This window comes from Thunnus albacares, chromosome 16 (genome assembly GCF_914725855.1).
Source record: "Thunnus albacares chromosome 16, fThuAlb1.1, whole genome shotgun sequence".
Taxonomy (NCBI): domain Eukaryota; kingdom Metazoa; phylum Chordata; class Actinopteri; order Scombriformes; family Scombridae; genus Thunnus; species Thunnus albacares.
The window spans coordinates 4079452-4095767 of record NC_058121.1 but is presented as its reverse complement, the minus strand read 5'-3'; the positions used below and the strand labels follow the sequence as shown (position 1 = coordinate 4095767).

The following is a 16316-nucleotide window of genomic DNA, read 5'->3' as shown; positions in this document are numbered from 1 at the left end:
AAAGACTATTAGTCAACTCAGAGAAATCTGATTATTAATCTTTATAATCTCTCATAAGTCTATTCACATGATTGAGATGGATGGATAGAACTTCACCAATTCTACAGGTCAGTTAACATGTCATGAAGAATGCTACCTAGCCTAAGCGGACAGTCGTATAGTGGTACTGGATGAGCTTTGTCAAGACATCATCAGTTTCAACTCTGATGATGTCAACTCAGGGTTATGTTAACTCAGATTGGGTTTTAGAATTTGTGAGAGAGAGGAAGAACGCACACCAGTGTTGCAGAGGTGTTGACCACAATGAAAATGTGAAGGAAGGTAGTCCCACACTTGTAGCCGTGATGCAAGAATAGTTTATTAGTTTTTAAGTTACCAATGTTTCTTCTTCAGGGTATTTAGGGACATAACAACTCAATAGACATTATACAGAGGATAGGACACAGATGTGCTCTATCATGAGGAGGAGTGTCCTCTATCACATTTACATACTGTAGGAGGAGCAAGTCACTGCCGTTTAAAAATCACATTAGAAAGGCACAATATATTTGATAATAGCTTAGGTCATACAATGTGTCAAAAACATCTCCATACAGATATCAAAAACAGCTAAGAGTCTAAAATACAGCCTTATTGAGACAAATAATATTAGGAGAGAGATAGCAAATACTATTAATAAGAAAAACCAAACACCCCTGGCAACTACTGGGTTCCTAAAGTGGATAGACATTATATCTCACAAGTAGATTTAGAATAAACATTTTGGAAAAAATATTTCCAGAAAAAATTGTCATTTCTATTGAGAATAACCAAAACCCTACCTTCATCAACTGAGCAAATTATGATAGAAGAATGGGATGGGAGGTCAGACAGGGCCTGTCTTGAGATTGTTAAATGTTTGATAGTCATGTTTAGTACTTTCTTGACACCTGGATCATCCGTAGACACAACATATTGTACATTGACTTGTATACTGAACCCACTGATCACAAAAGCCTTTTAAGAGCCGACAGTTGTCATCCTCTTCCTCTAAAAATAGTCTACCCTTTAGCCAGTTTTGCAATTTGAAACATATCTGTAAAGACCCTTCTGATCTTACTAGAAACATGCATGTAATGAAAGACAAAATAAAAGAAACAAAAATAACATCTGGACGTTGCTGTTGAGAGAATAAATAAGATATCTAGAGTCGAGTTGAGTTTCAAGGACGTCCAGAAAAGTAGGAAAGAAGGTCTTCCTTTATTCATCACCAAGTATTCCCGTTGTGTCGAAATGATTAAGCTTGTTTTGTCTAGACACTGGCACGTTTTAAAATCTGATCCTCATTTATTTCATGTCTTCAGTGACCCCCCTCGAGTAGTTTTCTCACGAGGTAGAAACCTTAGAGACGCTCTAGTCCATTCAGTCTCGCCTCTTCCAGAAATCCTGCCACGGCGCATGCTTGCCCCTATCCCAGATGGGAATTACAGATGTGGCGCTTGTACACAATGCAACAGTTGTTTTAAATGTACCGATTTTAAACACCCCCATTCAGGTAGGAAGTTCACTATTAAGGGGGTTATTTCTTGCACCACATAACATTAGCTATTTATCATATGTATTGTGCCTTTCTAATGTGATTTTTAAATGGCATATGAATCAATGACTTTCTCCTCCTACAGTATGTAAATGTGATAGAGGACACTCCTCCTCATGATAGAGCACAACTTCTGTCCTATCCTCTATATAATGTCTGTTGAGTCGTTATGTCCCTCAATACCCTGGAGAAGACTGTCATGTGGAAAAGTTGGTAACTTAAACTATTCTTGCATCGTGGCTACGAGTGTGCAACTACTTTCCTTCAAGCTTTGTAACAGAAATCCTGTGTTACAAGCAGGTGGAGTTTGAAAGACATTTAACAGGCAGGGCAAGCCTAATGAAAGATTCTATCGAGTTGCATTATGGGTTTTTGGAGCTTGATCCAGGCTAAGGACTAAAAGTCAGCATACCTTTTCCTCTGCTGCTTGATTTGACCTTTTTTTTTAAAAAACTTTTAAAAAATCTCTTGCAAATCCCCCAACTTTGAGGAACTGCAATATTAAATTGCTTAAGTGCCCCTTTAATGTTTTATACTTGATAATACCATGCAGTTCAATTCTATGAATGTGATTTTTATTATTTGACTTTAAAAAAAAGTCATTTGAAGACGTCATATTGGGTTTTGAGAGCTTGTATCGGGGATGATTTGCTTTTAAAAAAACAACTAAACAATTAATTGAAACAAATTGCGGACAGATTAATCGTTAATGAAAAAATACTTCACTGCAGCCCTTAACATTTTCATATATGAAAAATATTGTCACGTGCCAGTAGCAAATTACCTTGCTAATGCTATCATTTTAATGTAATATATTTCACTCAGTCTTGCTTATATTCACTTGTAGTCAGCGTGTCCTGTTTTTCCCTTAGCTTTAGTCTATCTTCTAGACACAGACAGTGCTCACACACACTGTTTTGAGAGAGGAACCCTAGCTGAGGACATGACCTCACTTATCTGCACACTCACTTTATCTTAAGACACCAGTTTCTCTTCCTTCCACTTCAATACTGCAGCTTAAATTATAGGTACTGCTGTGGGGAAAATATACCATACATGAAGAACAACTTTTAAATTAGCAAGCCTCTTAGCATATTTACACATTTCTCACCGCATGGTGCATCTTGAGGGCATGATTCCAGTATAAGGATGTCATCTTTGGCACAAGTGGGACCTTATCTCAGACATGTAAGGGACTAGCCCTTCTGCATTTTAGATATGATACCACTTTGGCTATAATTAGTGACATTTTGAGAGGCCAAGTGGCTTAGATGTTCATATTCTTGAGATGTTAGAAATTAGATATACAAAGTATAGGTTTGTCCAGACACAAGTGGAGTAGTGTATAATCATACACTTGGCTCATGTTCTCATTTTATGATGAGTCAGTTTGTTTTGTGAATGACTCTGTTAAATTCTACCTCTTTTATCCCACATGGGTGCAACTTAAAAGATAAAATTAAAAGGTACACAAAGTACCCGGGGGTAAACGTGACACATGACACGAAGCTATTCCCATTAGTTGTTCATTTACTGTTTGTTTACTCATTGAAGTGCAGTGAAGTAGCTTTATACTTTTGTGCTTTATGGAGGCTGTATGCTCACTGTAGAAATCACCGTAAGCTTAAATGTTAGTGTTACTATTCCTCAGGCTTCATGTCTCTCTGTGGCACTGAAAGGTAGGCGGTTACACATTGAAAACCCATCTGAGCTCGCTGTGTTGTGGGACCCAACAGTGGACATACCAACGCACATGTTGCAACATGCTCCTTCCTCTCAAATTCAAACTCATCTGCTGTTGAAGCTGCATATGCTTAGAAACTACCTGCACAATGAAAACATTATAAAGTGGTACTTAAGTAATAAAAGATGATTAGATTATTGAAGACATAATTTGGGATTGTGATTTGTCTTTTATACCTACTTGTCTAGAATCACTTTAATGTGTGGATTCCTTTTTCTATCTTTTATATGAACAGTTACTGAAGTTCTGTCGCAGGAAGTCTACAGGATCAGTTAACAGCTCCTTAAAAAGTCGTACAAAAGTTACAGTATATCGTATTTTTGGCCGTTGTATGTCTTATCGGTTCAAACATGAACTTCTACAGTCAGGGTATGAGAGGGAATGTGTTGTGGTATTTCAAATTCCATTTGAAATGAAAATCTCCCTTGGGTCCTGTTTTAATCAAATTAGTATGGCCCATGTGTGTCCTTTCACTTTGGGGACCATGAGTTGGCCGTGGTTGAAGAACTCCTGCTGGAAACACAATGAAAACCACTTGATGCCTGATGCCTGTGAATGAAAAGATGAAAAATATATACAAGACCCTGAATTACTTTCTGATCCAATGCCCATATAGCTATGACAGAAGCTGTAGTTAACCTCTGGCACAACATGGCACCGACTGCAGAGTGTATTATTCAGGTTATAAGTTGGGTTGCTTAATGCATTTATCATGCAATCTGTTAGATGTATTGTTTCTCTTAATAAGTGTCTGCAGTTTGTATGGTTTAATCTTAATTTCCTCTTCAGACAAGGTAGTATTTTTCTTTCTTTACAGCCCCTCGGAGCTCACTGTTATTTAATTAGGCTAACTAACACTAAGCTGGTTGAAGCTGTAGAATGAGTCTTTATGATTAACCATAAGGAGATTTAAACATAAAAAATCAAGCAACAAATTTGTGCTGCAAAGCACATTTTTTTCTCAGCAGGGCATTCCATGATCCCACAGCCAAAGAAATACCCTATATTTTTACAGCATCTAGGTCTCTTCTAGGGCTGCAACTAACAATTATTTTCATTATCGATTAATTTGTTGATTATTTTCTCGATTAAATTTGATGATTGGTCTATAAAATTTCAGAAAATGGTGAAAAATGTTGATCATTGTCTCCCAAAGCCCAAGATGACGTCCTGACCAACAGTCCAGTTATTCAGTTTACTATCATAGAAACCAGAAAATATTCACATTTGAGAAGCTGGAACCATAGAATTTGTATATTTTTTTCTTAAATAATGACTCCAAATGATCAAAATACTGGGTGATTAATTTAATAGTTGGCAGCTAATCAATTAATGGACAAATCGTCGCAGCTCTAGTCTCTTCTATCACATTATCAACACTAAAGAAAAGTATCATCAAGTTTCCAACAATACAATCTTATATAGGGTTTGCTGAGATGAAATGCCAAATGCACTTCTAATTCTTGCGGCAAGAAGTAGACATTTGTAAAGACCAAATGGGACATTGATGTATTTCCTAAATGGGACATTTTCTGTGTTCGGGTTATGGCAGTCTGATTGATGTCCTCAGCTCTCACATGGCAGCTGTTGTCTTCTCTAGTGCCAAAGATAGTGAACACAAAATCAGGGAATTTGAAATCTCAATCAACCAATCACAGTGCGCAATGCAGGGGCGGGGAGGTCCAGCCCATACACTGGCTTGACCTGTCAGGTCAATGGCCGTCACATCTGTGTAATGGGCTCTGGTTCCCTCCCTGTGGGAATGCCAGATGGGGCTATTCCTGGGCCTCTTGCCATAAAAGCCATTTGCCTGTCGTCTAATGTTAGAGTAGCTACAGACCTTTGGACCAAATGGCGGCTTTAGAGTCATTGACTGTGCTGTTTTGATGAATCTGAAGTAACCTGAACTGGTGTGTTTGATTGACGTTCATGGCAATAACAAGGAGTCATCTGACCATATTTTGGCTGAGTATTATTTTCTCTCAGCATGAAAGGAAAACATAAAGGAAAGTAAAATAGATGAAGCTGATGTTTTGTCCCTGGATGTGAAACTGACACACTGACTTTATGATTCAGTTGAAAATATTATTCCAGTATCACCGCCTGTGAGGACCTGTCACGCTGAGTGTGAGGTAGCTAGGATATATGTTTTTACAATCACGTACCAATTCACAGCAACAGATCAAACTGCAACTAGACAGTTGAGGTGCCAGTAATTGGCTGGAGTTTTGACCTGCATATGTCAACATTAGATGTAATATAGTTTTGTTGTCGAAGCCATAAAGGTTTCAAATTGAACATGCTTCTGTCATTTTATCTCACTTACTATACAAGACAAGGGGGCTCAGCTCATGCAGCCCAACAGCTGGCCAACAGTTGCCCACGCAGGCCAACAGCTGGCCTGCGTGGGCAACTTAGATAAAAAAAACAAAATTACATGGATTGAATCAATCCAAAAAACCTTGACAAGTTTTAAGCATACACAGGCTAATGATTGACAGGCCATTTGATCTGAAACGTGCGTGAGCTTGAGTCTGAGTTTAGGTGAAGGTTGTCGAAAGATAAAGCGTAGAGCAGGTAAACATGTTGGAAGCAGAGCACCACTTTAGTTGCAGCAGGAGGACCAATTGTTGGCCTCCTGTACATGACACACATCATCAGGCCACAGTCTGAGGGGCTGGAGAGCACATGAGCAAATGGTTGTGAAGGCCTCATTCTCAGACAACTTCTGATTGACTGACAGGGAGGCATTACAGTCAGTGTACCAATAAGATTTGATTCATCCCCGTCTAGATGCAGCACAGCATGGTGGGGGTGTTACAATGCAATATGATGTATTCAGTTGTATTTACATTACAGTTATGACATTTTTGCAATAAATCATGTATGAGAAAGAGAGACAGACATTAAAAATACACTTTCTGATTTTGTTCCAGCGCCCCATAATGAAAGCTGAAGCATCAATTTGTACATTTCTCTTCAAAAGCCCAACAGGGTTGGGGGTAAACTCTGATTTGAGGACAGGTGCAGCTGGCAGTATATTGTCCTGTAGGTAATTCAGTTTGTAATATACAGCTCAGAGCTCACAATGTTCATCGTACATCAGCACATGCAGCACCATACAAAACCACAATGACAAGATAACAAGATTCAGAGGTATATGTTCAGTCTGGTCTCTGCATGTGCATGAAATGTCTTGCACAGACCTAGAAGATGCCATCTGTATACAACAGTGGGAAACATAGAAAACAATGGTCCCAGTGTTATAAACATATATATATATAAGTTTGGACACACTTTCCCATTTCACATTCACTTAATTGAGAAATTGTGTTCAAACATTTGACTGGTACTGTATATGTATGCTGTATTTATATATTAAAGGGATACTAGAGTTTGGTACCCCTTACAGCAAATGCACAATATTCTTCAGTATTAAGTCTGAGTGTAAAAGCATGACTAACTTTGTCCAAATCAGAGAATGATAAATATTATCAATTTTGAAACAACACAACCTTGATACAATTAAGACTGTACAACTTTATTAATATGACAATCAAAAGTAAGTTAGAGTAAAGATAGCTCTGAAACTTCTGACTTAATGAAGGGTGCTAGATTGTCAAGTTTATCAGTAAATTCTGGTGAGTACAATGAGTTTAATTGAATTGGAGAACGTTATTAGACATCCAACATTTAATGTCCGTTAGCTAGTTCTTTAAGGACATCTGTCCCTAATTTTACAGATACATAAAGTTGCCTGTCATTGGCATAGCAGTAAAAAGAAATTATTATGTTTACATATTATTGGGGCAAATGGAAGAATGTAGAAACAAAAAAGAAGGAGACCAAGGACAAAACCTTGAGGTACTCCACAGTTCAGAACAGCACAAGGTGATTAATGTGAATTACCAAGAGTAACTGTAAACTGTCTGTAAAACTACAGAAGAAGAAGTTTTATATGTTAGTTTAGTTTTATAATTATAAACCACATACATACATATTGTCTGTTTATGTGCCCCTTCACACATAACAGTGTTGTTTTTGTGCCTGTGCATTTCAATGAGCAGTGTGAGTTGTCAGCAAACCAAATCTGTTTCAATATATTACAATTAGGGCCTAAACTTATTATCTTCCCTGAACAGTTTAAATTAATATTTAGTACCCTAACCAAAGCTTATTAAAAACCTTTGCTCTGGCAAAAAGTACATTATAGAGATGAGTGAAAAAAAGTTTAAACAAAACATATTTATCTAATGTTACATTTTATCTATAGTTTAGTTGCCTGGATGAAGGATTTAGTCTAAAGCTTTGATGTGGCATTTTTATTCTCTGACACTCAGATACCAGTCAGAAAAGCAATTCTAGAGATACTGAGTTACAGCTCAATGAGAGGCGTATCCAAAATGTGGCCTGGGGCCATCTCTATACTGTGCACTTAAAAAAGGGGGTGGATGAAAATCTCCCCCAATCACCAATCAGCCCTCACACACAGCCCCTTCCTTTTCCTCTAACACAGCATACAACTCCCATTTAATAATTTTCATATCCACCTCTTGTATCCACTGCAGCAAGAACTAATTCCAAACATACTTATGATCTGTTTTCTCTCCATTTTATGCACAGCCATAAATAACTCTACGGCAGTTCCATCACTTTTTTGCTGTGTCATCAGGCAGAAGTTTTCACTTCCTGCGGTGTGGGGCCAGAAAATATTTGGAGATTGGAGTTTGAACTTGGGATGTGAGCATATAAAAATTGGCGTTTCTCACTGCTTCTCCCCCTCTAGAGCCTCCAGTGGAGCAGGCCAGCATAAATGGCTTCCAGCTGCTGTAAGCAGGAGTTGGAGTAATGGTTGTGATGCTATATGGTCCACTCAGGCCCAGATGTGTATCTGTGGCGCTGTGAGGCCCTGATTAGGGTTATGACTGGGGTCCTTGTGATTGAACAGCAACTGCTGTAAAGCCATGCTTGGACAGGATTGGTTGTTATACAGTAAGACCACTTTGAGTCTCAGTTTGTTAAGGAGAAGAATTTCCTCAGGTGCCTCCCTGCTGAGAAATATTCAGGCTTCACCTGCCAGATTCTCTGTTTTATAACATCCATTCAGGCTGCAACTGTTTTTTTGTGATCTACTTATTTCAGGGATAATTACTGTAGTACAAAATGCAGAAACCCTACCAGACTTGACAGATGCAGATGGGACTGAAACCATGGACCTGTGCCAGTAAAGATTATACCACTCTACACTGCAAAAATATCAGTTTTAACAAGTGATGAAGTCCTGTTGTCTGTCTTTGAATAATGTTTTTCTTTCAAAAAAGTGAAAATTTACATCTGTAAAGTTGGAGAATCACAGAACTGTGACTCTTTTGTTTATTTTGTGAGTGAAATGTTTTGGTGAACAAATTTGGTGATCCTTTCTCTTTCCATGCAGCACCATCATCAAATTTTATTTGTCCACTTGGTTTGAGACCAAGTACTTGCAAAACTAATGACATCAGCCTCAGCTGTACTTTGTGTTTAGTGCAAATTTTAGCATGCCAATACACTAAACTAAAGTGCACATGATAAACGTTACACTTGCATGTTAGCATTGTCCTCCTGAGCATTTCAGCATTTTGACACAAGCATTTAGCTCAAAGCACCACTGTGCCTAAAAACACAGCATCACAGAGATGCCAGCATGGTCAATATGGGATGTCAACATTTCCAAACAAGGCTGATCATTCCACTGATATCAACAAAATAACATTTGATTCAAGAAAATTCTCAAACACATTTATTTGCATGGAAAGCATGAGACACTGGTTCAATTAACTGTTACAGTATTTCACTTTTTTCCAGTAAAATCTGATTTTAAGACTCAGGTGTGGATTAAAGACGGATATTTTTTGCAGTGTACCTCCTGTTGAGTTAATCCTGTCCGAATAAGGATTAATTATGAATCGTAACTGGTCAGCATCTGTAGTAAATGGATAACTGAGCTTTCCTAATTAAGGCTCGACTGGATCAGTGTAACAAAGTGCACAAGCAGAGCTCTGCAGCATATTGCTTTGTTTCAAACGAGGAAAGCTAAAAACCCACATTCACTAATGCATTTAATATCTTCCTCCCACTTACTGTCTGACTTTCGAGCCACTGCTAATAAGAGAGTTGTTGCCCTGGCAACTTGCAATGTCGTTCCCCATCACTTCTTTGGTTTTTAAACAGGTTAGTCCTCAGTCCTATTCAAGCACAGATTACATGTGTTCAAAGAACACATACATAATCTATGTTGGCAAGTGATGCAAATTTCAGGGTAGACAAGACTCAGTTGTGGAGATGTTTCAGAGCTTGTGACTTCTCTTCTGATACTGCAGCTCCCCTCAGGAGGGATGTTAGTAATGAGTCTCAGCTATGTGCCAAACATGTTCAGCTTAACATAGACCACAGCTTGTAAACCCATTAACCCCGCCGCTTGGTCTGCTTTGTGTTTTTTATAAAGGAGACTGGGTTGCCCTTTTTTTCTAATGAGACAGGCAATAGGAAACAAAGCTCTGGCAGGATTTAATCCAAGACCAGCTGGGAAACACAAGCGTCTCTACACTAAATTCTACACCATCACTGGACACTGCTCCTTCTCCTCACTGTATTTGCTTTTCTTTTCCCTCCTTTTCCCTCCGTCTTCTTCCCTCCCTCTCACTGCAACTATAACTCACAAGTTTTGCTTACCCTCATGGGAGCTAACAGTGGTTTCAGTACAGCATAGTCCACTTCCTGACCCAGGGTCAATGTGTCTTAAGTTCAGATGTGAGCTGGTGAGGCTGTTTGGTGGAGGTGCAGCAGCAGCAGCAGCAGCAGCAGGTCAGTTTGTGTTATGTGTCACTTCTGCATGTGGAAACCCAGTGCTCCTGGATCCTTTCCTGTTCCTTTTCAGTATGGAACAGGCCATAGGCCCTGCAGGAGGCTCTGGACTTTTGCCAGTAAGTCAACATCAAGCAGTTTAGCCTCGTCAGATCAAATCCAGCAGCTCCGACAGGGGAAGGTTCTGTGAAAGCTGCAACACACTGAGCCATCACTGGCAGCTCTCAGAGTGTCTGTTTTTGCAGCTCCTCCTGCCACAGTCCACCACCATGAAAACTTCCGTTTGATGTGGTAACAGGATTGCTATTAACGGCTATGTAGGAGTTTTATATGAGTTCATTATGTTATTTGTCACAGTTAACAAAGTTACATTTTATAAGCTACCAGTTACTTCACATAGTAAGAAGGTGAACTTCAGTAAAATTTCCCTCCTGCTTAATTTGGATTAAACTAATAATCTGCATCCCCAGTTGAATAATTTTACTCTTTACTTCTCTTCTTCATTGAATACTATGACAATAATCATTCTAGGAGTTTATAGAGAGTTGGCAGCCAGTAGCGGATGTTGCATAGCATGTATAAGCATAAGAATTAAATAAAAAAACAAACCAAACAAAACAGATATTTTGAGGATGTATACAAAACAAATGATAAGAAAATCTTACTGCAGCTGAATGTACCACCAAGCCTCTTCTTATCTATGAAATGTAGTTAGACTAACATTTTTATTTCATGTACTGCTTCCCTTAGCTGTGTGTATAGTTTCTTTTTTTCATTTAGGGAGAATTCCAGATTGCAAAATTGCTTTCTTTCACATGAGCCAACCAATGGTGTAACATCACTTAGTCAGACAGTGACATTCACATTCATAGGGCTGGCCTAAATGTAAAAGCACTGAAAGATATTCTTGGGCTAATGCAAAGAAACTTGAATACTACTAAAAAAAATATCTTTAAATCCACATGCTCACCTTCATGACACGAGAAAGAAAAACATGTCAGTGGGTGAATTTAGAAAAGAAAGAAGGGAAATCCATACAGACATGTCTATGCTTGTATGTCCCTGTCATCTTGATGGGTAGTCTACTCGTTAGATTTAACAGTGGTCTCTTATGTAAGTCAGGTTTAGATTTACTGATTGTTCAGGAGTTAAATCAATAAATGGTCAGGCATTTTCCTAAAGTGAAGTTTGAAACAAGCCAAATATGAAGACTCCAGACTACTCAAATTTGACATTCTACTTACAATAAATATTTTTAACAAGACCAAGTGTTCTGCTAGATACTTTTAAACTATATGATTTATAATATATAAAAAAAACATTCATTAATCTCTCTCATATTCCTACAATATCTGCACATGGCTACTACAATATGGTTAATTTATGGTTAAGGTCAGTTAATGAAGACACTTGGTAAAGGAGGCAAAAATCATCATTACAGTTAAATATGACAAAAATCAAACCTAACATTAATTTCACTGTGTGATTGTTAAGATAACAGAACGTTTACATAGGGTCTTTTATCACGTTTCTTCTGAAAAGCTAAAATATGACATGGTTTTCTGTTTATATTCTAAGCTAAACTGATGTATAATTGGTTGCAGATTACGAGCATCTTGTTATTTTTACAAAGCATTAATAAGGTACAGTATGGAAGCCTACAGGGGACTAATTTTCCACATATGTATGTGTTATTTGAATAAAAATGAAAATGCAGTAATTCAATTTGCATTTTCATTTTCACATGCATGTATGGATGTTCTATGACCACATTGAAATGGAAATGGAAAAGCTGTTTGACATTTAATTTTCAAAGTCGTACCCCGCTGTTAACATACATGGACATTATTCAGTTCTTTGGCTGATACAGGTTCCACAGTTCTCCTCTCAGTATGTTTCATATTTATGTCTTTTTAGATAGAATCTACGAAACACACACTTTGGCATTCATTGTAATATGGTAATACTTTTACCTGTATTTTCATAGCATGATGTTCAAAGTTTCATGTTTCATTAACATTACAGCTAAATGAATGCAGAGCACTAAACCCAGAGTGAAATGATAAACCCTACTGCATGGCTCCATGTTGATGTGATAATACAGAGGGACATCACCTCCTGTTTCTAGTTTGTTGGCAGGTAGTGCAGTTGATTTATTAACACCTTTTTCCTCACTTTGTGTTTATTCCAGCGTGACAGTGTGAGACATCGGGCAGAGTTTAAGTGGTCTCTGGTGTTAAATGAAGCCTGTCTTCATTCTCCATGTTTGAACTAGATTTTAGCCTTTTGAGCATCTTTAGTCAACAGATTCCTAGAATGTACTAGAGGGACACGCTGTTTATTTGACCAAGCCAGGAAAATGGTCTGTCACACCACAGCAATATGAGCCAAGAATGCCTGTCCATTAGTTGTTTCCATTGACTTTAGTTAATAGATAACTCACCAACCAGCTGCTTTAATGCAAGCTTTGTGAATTTATTCACAAATTGAAGTGAGGTCATCAGGGAATAATGAGTGCCTTTTTGTGCTTGGCACACATGGTCTTATTTAATGTTCTAGCTCAGTGATTTCCAACCAGGTAGATGTACGGGGTACCAGGTGCCAAGTGTTGTGATTAAGAGAAAACTAGTTAGTACACAAGCAGAGAAATAATTACATAGTTGGCTAAAAGTAAAGGATAAAAAGTTGAAAGTGCTAGCTTGCAGTAATGAATAGACTATTGAAGTTGTTAGTTAAAAGTAATGAATAAAGGTTTCAGGCAGCATGTCAGGCAGGTCAAACAGCATGATGACTGCTGACTGGACTTGTGCGTGCAGAGGAACTAGACACCAATAGAACAAATGCTGAACACAAAAGATTTGAGTTAGAAGTCTGAAGCTTGAACTCTAAGAGGTGTCATCTCAGCACCTTTTGAATCCATTCTTTCTGATTTACACAAGGCTGTGTGTTATGTTAGTTCAGTCATTGTGGGGTGACAGGGTTCAGAGCAGAGGGGTTTCCAGCAAGGAGTCTTTAACAAAGCAGACAGACGACTTAGGGCAACTGCCTCGTCTGTCAGTGTTCAAGCGGGCCCGCGGCAAGCGGTGGATGTCATCGGGACAGAATCCTGATATTACATTTTTTCAATTTGGAATTCCTCCTTGTCTGAAGCGTAAATGCTTTTAAATCAAGAGAACCAGAAGATGAAACCACAACAGCAATTTCCTGTTGTCTTTGAGGGATTTTTTGCCCCTCTTGTTCTCTGCCATTTATTACATTATGTAGCTTAAAGCAGGATGATATCCCCACAAATATGAGACCAAGCAGAGAATACCCCCATTGAATTTGGGGCATTTTTCTGACTGCAGTGTCTGGAATAAGTCAGAAGAGGCTTTGAGTGTGTTGGCTCACACAGGGAAAGCAGACTAGGGCATTGAGCAAGAGGACGGTAACTAAATATAGGTTACACGTCAGTATAACATTGTTTTTTTGGCTGGTGAGTGGAGCAAATCTACCAGCCATTTGCATATTTTACCAGCATTTGGCCGGTGGCCGGTGTTAATTTTGTGCTCTGGAATTATGTATAAAATATCAAAAACATCAAAGACAAACTGATATACCCTGGAAAATTATTTTTTGCCACACCAAAGTCATGGCTCGAGGGATAGCAATGTCAGTTAGTCGGTCGGTCCACCACTTTGGTCCGGACTTAAATATCACAACAAATATTGAATAGATTGCAACAAAATTTTGTACAGACATTCAAGGTCCTCAGGGGATGAATCCTTATGACTTTGGTGATCCCCTCTCTCTTCATCTGTTATACTACCACTATGAGGTTGACATTTATGTTTTCTATTGAAATGCCTAAAAAAATATTGGATGGATAGATGAAATTTGGTACAGTTGGTCAATGGTCTCCAGAGGATAAATTGTAATACCTTTGACTTTTTATGTAAAGCCATCAGAAGGTCAAAGTTTTCAATTATCCAGTTACAATTTTGTACAGACATTCATGGTTCCCAGACAATTTATCCTACTGACTTTGCTGATCCTTTGAATTTTCCTCTTGCGCCACCAGCAGGTTGACATTGGTACACCCTGACCAGATAATATCATAACATCTGTCTTATGGGGCAACCTGAGTGTATAATATCCTGACAGCATGGAGTCAGATGAGGATTCAGAGAAAAAAAATACACAGCAGTAAAACCAGTAATAACCCTGTAACATGACACACTGGTCTCGCGTTACTCAAGTAAAAAACAGACAACAAAAACAGTCAAACTCCAGCTGCTCTACTTTTTCTCACAGGTTTCCCCTGACCTAACTTCAGAATTGAGAAAAACAGCTGTGTTTATATCTCCTGTGTCACATGTGCAGGCATGTCCTTCACCTGTTTCGTCATTTTTACTCTACCCATGCTTTTATCTCGTATAGGATGTGTGATATCTTTGAAGACTTAAAAGTGCTCCAGACAGTTGTTCCTCCCAAAACATATAGCTCATTCTTGGCTTCCCCATCCTTTTTACGGTCAAAGGGTGCTGCACTAGGGTTTCACAATTTGTGTACATGTGTGTTTTGTCAGTGCTGTTACTTGTTTTTCCCCTCCCCATCCGATTGTTTGCTTCTTTTTCTTAATAGGAATAAAACAATAAAACAATATATCTAAAAGCTTATTGTATTTCTTTTTATGAAGCATTTCTGGAGCAACATCTGTTGTTCCCAGCATACAGTATGTCAACACATACATACCTGCTCATTTGTATTAAGATAAATAAAAACAACTTGGGATAATGCCTTGAGATAGAAGTTCTCCCTACAGCTTTCTACAAACACCATTTGGTTCTACTTTCCTTTGATTAATCCCACAATGATCAAGTCTTCCAATGCTGACACTGACCCAGAATTCTGTCTGCATTATATTAACATATACTTTCATTTTGTGTTGATTCTGGCGGCCCCTGTGGACAAAAGCGGTAGTGTTTCCCAGAATGAAGACTGCATTCCCTATGAGCACCACCGCCTTGTGTTATAAAGATCTAGATCAGGCTAGTGCGTGCATTTGTTTTGGAAGCAAGTGAAAGAAAGACGCAACTAATTTTTAATAATGTTTTTCTTTTTTAAGCACAACTGTTTGTAGGATGCAGAGCGATGAGGTTATGTATCTGTTTGGGGCTACGTAAGATTAAATTGTAATATGACGATGGTGAAACAAACATTTCTTAGAGGCAGAACTGACTTGAAATAAATAAATTATCACTTTGGTTGAGTTGAACAACAAATAACCACAAACAAGAGGTATGGATAAGCTAGATTTTAATAACGCTATTACAGCTCCTTTTACCTCATTCTACCTGTGGGGTGTTTAAGGGTATGGACTGACATTAATATTACAGTGACATTTAAAGAAAAAACTTGTGAATGAGACCGCTTAATAAACTATCACTGCTTGCAGTCGCTGTGTGGTTTGGCCGGCCTTCCTCTTGCACCCAACTGTGCACTGAGCCCAGCTTTGGATTCAGTTCATTTATGTTAATAAATAGATGCAGGCAGAAGATAAACCAAAATAATTCAGGGTTGAGGGTTATCATTCTGCGTCAATCACTGTCTCAACAGGAAGAGTTACGCTACCAGCAGCACAACACTGCTCTCTTCTTCGTCTATTCTCCCTCCCCGCAGTCTACCATCCGACAAGCTCATAATAGATAAGACTTGCCCTCTAGAATCTTGGCACCCAATCAAAATGATAAATCATAACCTGTGACTGTCATACTGATGTTACCATCAGGTTATTATATCAAAGAATATCTTTTTAAACAAATTTCAAAAAAATATAACATATACTGATATTCTTATTTAAAAGTACATGCTGTCTTTGATAGAACATTTGATCCATATTGCCCACCCCTGCTTTTACAGTCATTTCTGTGTCAATTGAGGACGTGAAGTAAGATCGTACATTATGTTCTCCCTAAGAGGTTGATGGTATCGTCATGGCATCTGTGTGCTTAGCATTGATGTTAGGCCACAGTGTTTTCCTGATCACTTCTTCCTGTCCATTGACTGTGTGTTTCTGTTGGCTCTGTTGAAGATCTTAGTCACTGAATGCCTGGAAAGGCAAATGGTGTCTCATAGCTTTTACCAAACATGGTCTCATCATCTTCTTACCAA

General features: G+C 38.4%; 1 protein-coding gene across 1 annotated transcript in view; it reads left to right on the top strand.

The window, feature by feature from the left end:
- slc16a10 (solute carrier family 16 member 10) overlaps window positions 1–16316 on the top strand; it is a 38592-nt gene that overhangs the window by 5548 nt on the left and 16728 nt on the right. The window lies entirely within an intron of this gene.